This window comes from Peromyscus eremicus, chromosome 2 (assembly GCF_949786415.1).
Source record: "Peromyscus eremicus chromosome 2, PerEre_H2_v1, whole genome shotgun sequence".
In the NCBI taxonomy this organism is placed as follows: domain Eukaryota; kingdom Metazoa; phylum Chordata; class Mammalia; order Rodentia; family Cricetidae; genus Peromyscus; species Peromyscus eremicus.
This window is the reverse complement of record NC_081417.1, coordinates 2762803-2772421: the sequence shown is the minus strand read 5'-3', so window position 1 is coordinate 2772421 and position 9619 is coordinate 2762803. Positions and strand designations below refer to the sequence as shown.

Sequence of the window (9619 nt, the reverse complement as noted above, 5' to 3'; positions counted from 1 at the left end):
GGTTTTAGTCATTCCAAAGGGACTTAATGGTACATGCTGTAATCTCATCCATCAGCAAGTAGAGGTAAGAGGATCAAAGAACCAAATGAAAGTATAGAATTTTATAGCTGGGCATGTAGAATATGCCTGTAATCTCAGAATGTGGGAAATGGAGGCAAGATGATTAGGAGTTCAAGGAAATCTTCAGCTACATAGCAAGTCCAAAGTCAGTTTGAGCCATGAGTTTACATCTCAATAAACAAACAACAACCAAAAAGAAAAGTAAAATAATTAGAATAGTGGTTGTTAATGGGTTCCTGAGAATCAGAGGATAAGGGTCAGTGATTTTATTCAGGTTTTATTTTTGTTAAGTGGCATGCTCATTAAAAATGCAGATCAATGGCCCTATGCTTAAACATCACTGAACTATGTGCTTACTTCCACAGAATATGACTAATTATAAGAGACTCTTTAAAAATACTCTCTAGATAGATGTAAAAATAGAAACTGAAATGACAAGACAGTCATCCTAATCCCTTTGTAATTAACACTATCTAAAAAGTGGAGTTTGGAATTATTTTACAATTGTACAGCACTTATACAGACAGAAGTGCTCTCAATGACTAAATGATACCTTCTTTTATTCTCCTAGATACATTTATATTTTGAATGCCCATAATCACAACCCAACTTGTTAACAAGTCAATTGTTTAGTTTTTATATTTTTTGCTTTATTGAGACAGGGTCTCATTATATAGCCATGACTGGCCTGGAACTTGATCTGTAGACTAGAGTAGCCTCAAACTCACAGAGATACACCTGCCTCTGCCTCTGCCTCCCACTTGCTGGAATAAAAGGAGTGGGCCACCAAGTCTTGTCTTGTTATCTTTTAAACCATCATTCAGCTAGCAAAATTTGGACTTTAAACCTGACACTCATGAGGCAGAGGCAATCCACAACAATAGCATGTGTTCTAATAGACTGTTAATACATGTACACAATATGTTTTTATGGTGATGAGTTTTGAACCAAATAGATCATGAATACTGCAAGTGCTCTATCCTTGAGCTGCAAATTTGGTCCTTAGTTTATTTGGGGTTTTTTATGAGATAATCTTGAAGTATAGTTTAGGCTAGTCTCAGATTTTTGAGTGCTGAGATAATGTACCATCAAACTGAGATTTCATTTTATTATTATTGTGTGTGGCATGCATTCAATAGTATATATGTGTGGAAATCAGAGGAAACCTCTGTAGAGTTCTTCCTTTCTATTTTTACTTGGTTCCAGAGAGTGAACTCAGGTGGCTAACCCGTATAGCAAGATCTTTTACCAGCTGAGTCATCTTGCCAGCCCAACCTGTACTTAACAGCCCAACTAGTACTGAAGTTACTAGTCCCATAGCAACATACACAGAGATTTATGAAGTATGCAGTTGTTTTATCTTTTTTCTTTTTCATTTATTTATTTATTTAGACAGTTCTGAGGACCAGAACAAAGACCTTGCAATACTAGGCAGGTGCATTTATTATTGAATTACACTTCCAACCTATAACTTCTTTTTATTTACTTGTCAAGTTTTGATATAGTCTTGAGGTATAGCCCTGGCTGGCCTTTGACAAATAATTCTCCTTCCTCATCCTACATCTGTTGTGATCATAAAGGTGTGCCACCACACCTGGCATGACTTTTATTTTTACTGTTAATGTTTCTAGACTGAAAAAATTTTTAGTCATGTTGTAGGTTTTGTTTCCTGTTTGCTATTGACTCTCTTACTGGTTAGGAAAGAATTCTTTAAAGACTGTTGAGTATGGTGCCCACACCAATGATCAAGCTGAGACAGGAGGATTGTGAATGTACAGTCAAACTGGCTTGGTTGTTTATTTTGAGGAAGGGTCTCACTATATACACCTGGCTGGTCTTGAACTAACAGAGATCCTCCTGCCTCTGCCTCCTGAGTGCTGGGATTAAAGGCATGTGCCTCCAAGCCAGGTCCAATTTGGGTTACATTGTAGATTCTGTATCGAGAGAGAGAGAGAGAGAGAGAGAGAGAGAGAGAGAGAGAGAGAGAGAGAGAGAGACAGAGAGAGACAGAGAGACAGAGAGAGACAGAGAGAGACAGAGAGAGAGAACCCCAAAACAGCAAACAAACAAACAAACAAACAAACATAAAACTCTCGATTCTAGTAATAGTTTTAAATTGTGGACTTAAGAGATTTATGTTGTGGTAGCGCCCGCGCTACCACCACCCATTAATCATGTCCGAGCGAGGGGCTGTGGATTAAAAAATAGAGACAAGAAACAGCGAGTCATTCGCCACAGCAGAATGCCGAATGCCGTTTATTGAAGGAGGGAAGAAACCTTAAATACAGGCTTACAGCACAATGGAGGAACCCGGGAGGGCAGAAGTTCGCTACCCAATGTTCTACATTTTTGCATCTAAGCTGTTTACACCAAATGCAGGATACACAACAAAGAACCTCCAGTGAGCGTTCAGAAAGAAGGAGACCGGCAGGGAGGACATCTGGTCAAGGTCGGCAAGCAGGCAACAGTTTACTCAATGTGGGGAGCCAGGGCCCTACAGATTTATACCCAGATTATAACTAAATATGAAAGTAATGACAAAAAATGAAAATGTCTGTCCACTGGAAAGTTTGTTTGTTCTTTAGCAGAGGGATTATAATTTTAAGGATGAAGTAAGCTAGATTCTTGAGAATGAGAGGAGTCCTGAATACTCAAATACTCAAGAGCACTTAAAAATTCTTTTGGTGTGTTTGTATGTGTGTGACTGTAGGTGCATGCATGCCATGTACAGTGATCTTGTGGAGGTCAGAGGGCAGCCTCGGGTATCTATCCTAACATCTTGTTTAGAAAATGAGATGGTTCAGGCTGTGGGTGTAGCACAGCTGAGCTTCTTTGCCTACTCTGAAAGAAGCCCTGGGTTCTGTCCTTAACAAGAATAATCTGGGTGTAGCAGTGCATGTTTGTATTTCCAGCATTTAAATGGCAGCAGCAGGAGGATCAGAAGTTCAAGGTCATCTTTGGCTCACAGGTAGCTGGCAGCCAGCCTGGGATACAGAGGCACTGGGTCTAAATCAATCAAACAAACAAATACCAACAACAACAAAAAAGAAAACGTGATCACCCCAGTAATAGATATTCTGTAGCCCAATAACAGTACAGTAAGTAATGTACTAATGGCGCAGTAAGCCAGATCAAGCCAAATTGAAAAAGTAGAAGAGGGTTTTTTGAGGAAAGCAACTCCCAGGTTGGTTCTGCAGTACTAGATAGACATCAAGACTGGAGAAGCCACAAGCTGGAACTAGAGTGGGGGAGATTATATATCTTGTAGGCAAGGAGTGATGTGTGACACAAGCTGGAGTTGTGCCCAAGTATGGTCAAAAGCTGAATGCTCTAGGTGGGGACTTGGGCTGCTGGCAACTTCAGGGGACATTCAGACTTCAACTTCAGACAGCCAAGAATGTGGAACTGGCTTCCTTGGTGTCTTCCCTTTGTTAGGAGATTCTCTCAGTGGGCAGGGTTTGTAGAGACAGGACTGGGGCTTCCCAGACCATGCAGGAGCTGCAGGTCCCAACCAAACACCTAGAATATCTTATTTATTTCTAGTTAATTATGACTCTAGTCTTAACATTCTATGGAGAATTTAACTTGTTTTATAGTGTCAGATGACATCTTATCAATGTTCTATTACTGTGAAGATACACCATATCCATGGCAACTCTATAAAGGAAAGCATTTAATTGGGGCTTGTTTACAATTCAGAGGATGAGTTCATTGTCAGAATGACATGGTGGCATTCAGGCAGACATAGTGCTGGAGGGGCTGCGAGTTCTGCATCTGGATCTTGCATGCAGCAGAAAAAGAGAGAAATTGGGCCTGGCTTGAACATTTGAAACCCCAAAGTCCACTGCCAGTGACCTACTTCCTCCAACAAGGCCACACATCCTAATAGTGCCACTCCCTAATATCAAGCCGCTCCCTAATGCCAAGCATTCAAATATATGAGCCTATGGGGGCTATTCCTATTCAAATCACCACAGATGACCCATCTCCAGTATGATTAAAATATTCTGGACTTTTATATATGGCCAATGTACTAAAGGCTGTGAGATGCTCAGTGTCTGGGTGAATGGGTCTTCACTTCTAAACCTTCTGCGATTCATTCTAAACTTGAGGCATGAACAAATGTGGTAAGCTAGAAACCCAAATCTAAAACTCCTGTCTCACTGCACTCACCATGCATTCAAACTCCCACCTTCCTAGACCAGTCATGCCCTCAAACTCCTGCCTATCCAACTCCACCATTTCCCAGAGGCCTTATCACCTGCTTGGGAGCAGTGCTTGGTGACAGGGTTAGCTGCTTGTGTTGGGATCCTTCCTTCTATTCTTTGAATGTGTTAGGGGGTAAGGGTTACTATACAAAGTTTCCTTTCTTCCTTGATGAAAGTTTCATCATTTCACTAAAGCAAGGAAACAGACACCTAAAATACAGCTAAAATAGATTAAGGAAACAGTATGGAATGAAAATGTAGGCTAACGTTTCAGAGATACACCTTGTTATTCAGCCTTTAACTAGATATCAAAAGGCAGCCAAGAAAAAAACTCTTGCCTAGGTGTTTTAGTTGGAGTTTCTATTGCTGTGACAAAACATCATGACAAAAAGCCAGTTGGAGAGGAAAAGGTTTATTCAGCTTATACTTCCACATCACTGTTCATCACTGAAGGAAGTCAGGACAGGAATTCAAATAGGGCAGGATCCTGGAGGCAGGAGCTGATGCGGAGCTATGGAGTGATGCTGCTTACTGGCTTGCTTCCCCTGCCTTGCTTATAGAACCAGGGACCACTAGCCCAAGGATGGCATCACTCACAATGGGCTGGGCCCTCCTCCATCAATCACTAATTAAGAAAAGAGTCTACAGGTTGGCCCACAGCATGATCTTATGGAGGCAATTTCTTAGTTGAGGTTCTCTACTTTCAGATAACTCTAGTTTGTATGTCAAGCTGACAAAGCAGTCTTAACTAGACAGCCCACAAGGACAATCATGATACTTTAAAGCCCAGTCAGTCATATTGCCTCTCAACATCATTATTGACGAATTTTAGATTTGTAGTTTAGAAGAATTACAGATTGTAAAAAAAAAAAAATCCAAGTATGTGTGTGTGTGTGTATTCATACTCACATGTGTGTGGGTACATGTATGTGAGGGTTATTGTCATTTGTTAAACAGTGTGGTAATACATTTTTTTGAAAATATCTCTTGACTCCAAAGAGTCAAGACTGTTACTAGACCTTGTAGCCAAGTTGATAATACGCCTTGCGATCATTTTAGGCCATGTGTTAATCCCAATGTCGAGAATAAGACTGAGAGAGCAAGACAGACTCCATTTTAAACTGGACTTGACCAGGGGCTGAACCTGGTTCCAGTAAAAACCACATATAGTTCCAAGAAAAATCACAAACTGCCAGGGCCCGGTCAAGGTGACCCCACCAGGGTGGGCTGTCAATGTGGAACTTTGGTAAACAACATCTGCGGACTCCAAATGTCCTTGTGGCTTTCTGATAACTATTGTTGAAAATTCCTCCAGACCCTAACCAGTGAATTCAAAGATTACATACCCTCACCGAATCCTGAGATGCCAAGGCTTGTACCTCCCTGCTTGCCATTTTTCCCTTTAAAAACTCCTTACCCTGAGGGCTGGGGGCTGTTCTCCTCCACCCGATGCATTGGAGTGCTGGAGTGCTGGAACACGAACCCAAGCTCGAGCTTGTAATCAATAAACCCCTGTGTGTTTGCATCAACTATTGGCTCTGTGGTGGTCTTGCTTGGGAGTCTCAGGACCCGGGCACAACAAGACCACTACCACAATTTGAGCCAAATTTGAAGCAAGCTTGATTTTTTTTTATTGGAATCTACTTTGGATTTCTCATGTAATTGACTTGTACAAACAAAACTAAATTTGTAGCTTTAATCTTAAATTATGTACTCTTCCATCCCCTCAACCCAGAATAATATATGTGTGTATGCATGTGTTGTGATAATCATCTGGTGAAAATCATTCAGCCAATGGGTTGAAGAAATCTTAGTAACAAATGTCCCATAAATGGTGCAAACAACATGCAGATGTAGGAAGATAGCATGTTTCCAGTATTGAATGTTGTTCTGGGACAGTGAAATAACTTCTTCCCTTATAAAACTCTGTTGGAGATTTCTGCAAAGAATCCCTCATTTCTTTCTCATATCAGGTTTTCTATGCTTCTCAGTAAATACAGAGCGAATCCCTTTGTTAGGGACAGGCACAGATTCAGACGTAAATAGCACAATAGTCAGGCAAAAGGAACAGATAAGTCAGACACACACACAACAGATATAGTACAGACAGACTAGTAACGACAGACTACAGACACTCAGAAGACATGGGGAAAGAAGTGGAGGATTCAAATTTAGGCTTGTTCTTGGTCAAATTAATACAAGAGAAAGTCAGTGTTTTCATTTGTTAATGTGACATCTATTAATTTTGGTGCCTTCTCTGGGGTTTCTTTAATATGTTAAAGAATACATTAACAGGGCAGGGGTTTCTGAATTAGTCATAGAATAGCATCAATTGTATTTTTAAATTTACATGCAAGTCACTTAGATTTCCATATAAAAAGTTAAAAAAAAACAAAAACAAAAAACAAGGGGTATGGTGGTGAATGCCTTTAATCCCAGCCCCTAGGGGGCACAGGCAGACAGATCTCTATAAATGTGAAGCCAGCCTGGTCTACACAGCAAGTTCCAAGAGGTAGAAGGGAACACATCTGTAATTTCTCCCAAGGCTGAGGCTTGACAAGTGGATTTCAAATTTGAGGCCAGCCTGGACTCTGTTAAAAGAACCCCTTCCTAATTTATATTATCATATGAATTTAATTTGTTTATGGTAAGATTCTTCTTCTGTTTTTTTCTTTTCTTTTTTTTTGAGACAGTCTCATATTACCTACCCAGGCTGGCCTGAAATGAACTATATATTTGAGGATGACTTTGGACTCCTGACCTGCGGAGCTGCAGGCAATACAGGCATAAGCGATTACACCCACTTGGTAAGGTATTTTTACATGCTAAAATTTCAGTCTGGAGTATTGGAAAGCTAATCCTGAAAGACTATGATCCCAACACGATGAGGAGTGCTTTTATTTAACCAGGCAAGAGATCCAAAGATGGGACTAAGGAACCTGACCCACTGCCTCGGACTAAGGAACAGAGGAATACGTTCCACAGTTCGGAGCTAAAAGCCCACTGAACATACCGTAATACTTTAAACCCAAATAAAGAGAAGTTGTGCTGAAAGTCAGGTCACTGCAGCTGCAACTTCACTTGATTTCAAGTGATCATTTCGTCATTGGATGCTGACTTCACTAGCCTTTTCTTTCTAAACACTTTGCACATGATTGTTAGGCAGCAGTAACCGAGGTGTCAGGACTTTAGCTTTTTTGATAGGGATTTGATGTACGTATGCAGTCCAGACAGGCCTTGACCATCCCAAGTGCTGGGATTACAAGCAGGTGCCGTGACACCGGCACCCAAAGGTGTTCTAATTTTCCTTAAGAAATCTGTAAAGGTTTTGAATCATCGCAATGGTTTGAAGGGAAATACATTATGGAACAAAATTACAGCATTTGGGAGGCAATGTCTTTTATGTGCTGGAAACGAGAAAAAACAACAAAAACCCCCCACGAAGTCTCAAGTACGAAGAAACGTGTTTACTGCGGAGGGTTCCCCTGCTTGTTTCTGGCCGTCTCTCAACAATCGCTCCTTCCCGCAGCACGCCGCGCCTGCCGAGGGGAGCGCGCCAGGTCGGCAGGGGTCCGCTCCACCACCCGCCACCGAGACACATCCAGACCGCAGGCACTCGACGCGGGCGGGAGGGGACGCAAACACCCGGTCGCCAGAACCACGGGTCCGGATCTGCCAGGAAAACGGACAGCACGCAAAGTCGCCCCAGCCGGAGCTCTCGCGGGATTTGCGGGGGCGGCCGGCTCGGCAAGTCTCGCGTCGTTTGGTCAAGAGGCGGGGCGATCAGCGAGGGGGCGGAGTCCAGCCGAGCTGAGGATGGGGGGCGTTCCCGGGTCGTGTTGACTCCTGCGTGTTTTTTCCGGGGGCGCCTCGCGCATGCGTACCTCTCCGGCGGTCGTGGAGGCCGGGACAGTCCTGCTGCCCGGGTCTGCGGGTCGCGGGGTCGGGCCCCGCCCTTCCGCGCGGGCGCTGGCGGACGCCGTGCCCAGCCTACCGGCTCTGTCTGCGGCGCTCCGCCCGCCGCCGGCCTGCCGCTGCTTTGGCCTGGAGGGCTCCCGCCTACGCAGGTCGTGACGCTGGGACCGAGCTCCGCAGACGGAGCTGGCGCTGCTGCTGTCTGAGCGTCTTCTGCGTCTTCGGTAAGTGCCGTGCGCGTCTGCTGCTTTGGCATTTTAGACACCTGCAGGGAGAATCCATGAGAAGCAGAGCGAGCTGTTTTGCACAGCCGAGGTGTTTTTCAACTTATGTCGTTTATGCGTGTCTATTTTCTTTTTAAAATCGTGAAACCACAGCTATGCTTTTACAATTCTGAAGAATTTGGGCATGGAGGAGGAGGAATACTCTTAGCAATGGAGTTTGTTTCATTACTAAAGTACCGTGTGCTTTGTAAGAAAAAAAAAAAAAAAAAGAGTTGCCAAACAATGAAAACCCAAGACTCCTGCCCTCTCTTTGGCTCCTGGTCCCCAAACCCAGTATTTACTCTCCTACTACTCGGGTTAACCCAATTCCAAGTGTATGCAGTCAGCCAGTTAGGATTTTGTCGGTGTATGTAAGGAGTGTGTTTATTGACAAGAACTGTAATCGTATATAGCATATCAATTTCTGGGCCAGTAGTACGGATCCCTCCACTTTTTGTTATACCTTATTTTTAAATGTCGCTATTGAATATGGGCTTCACGCTTTCAATAGCAAGTCACTTAAAAACAGATGGTGTATTTTGTGACTTGAGACACTGTCCTGTAGCCCAGGCTGACCTAAAACTTCCTGTGTAGGGGAAGCTGACCTTGAACTACTGGCTTCTCCTGCCTCCACCTAGGTGCTGGGATCAAACATGAACTTGCAGTTCCTGGCCTACAAGCTTACAAGCCAGTATTTCGAAACTTAATATGTTGAGACTTTCACAGTATCTAAGGCCACATGTGATACTTACTTATGACACAGGTCGAATAGTATTTACATAGAGCTCAGTTAGAGTTTACATGAGAGGGAATGACTGCCTAAAGAAGATTATGCAAAGTTTACTTTTATTGCATGTTTTAAAGTTTTAATACCATATGGTAGCATTTAAGTCTTTAAAATTGAGGTTAATTTTGATGAAGAAGTATAGTAGAAAAGCAGTGCCTAGAAGTTTGTACTCGAATAAGAAAAAAACACCACAGATTAAAAAATACTTTGCTAGGTGAACCCTAGGGAGGAGTCTGAAAGAGGAAGAATATTGGTACTGCAGGACTTGCTAGTAAATAGGACTGAGAGGTAGCAGGTTCATATTGCAACTAACTTTATTCATTAAAGATGTATTATTGTGCTAATCTTGATAGCTTCGAAGGAAAACACTACTAATGTAATCACAG

The 9619-nt window shown here is 42.6% G+C and overlaps 1 protein-coding gene across 2 annotated transcripts in view; it reads left to right on the top strand.

Annotated features, from left to right (window-relative positions):
- Positions 1-8265: 8265 nt before the first annotated feature.
- Pcmtd1 (protein-L-isoaspartate (D-aspartate) O-methyltransferase domain containing 1) overlaps positions 8266-9619 on the top strand; it is an 85953-nt gene continuing 84599 nt past the window's right edge. Inside the window, exon 1 of one of the 2 annotated variants that reach the window (XM_059253798.1) lies at positions 8266-8407. The gene's annotated coding sequence lies outside the window, so the exon portion shown is untranslated. The remainder of the gene's footprint in view (positions 8408-9619) is intronic. The other variant, XM_059253795.1, reaches the window with a different exon arrangement.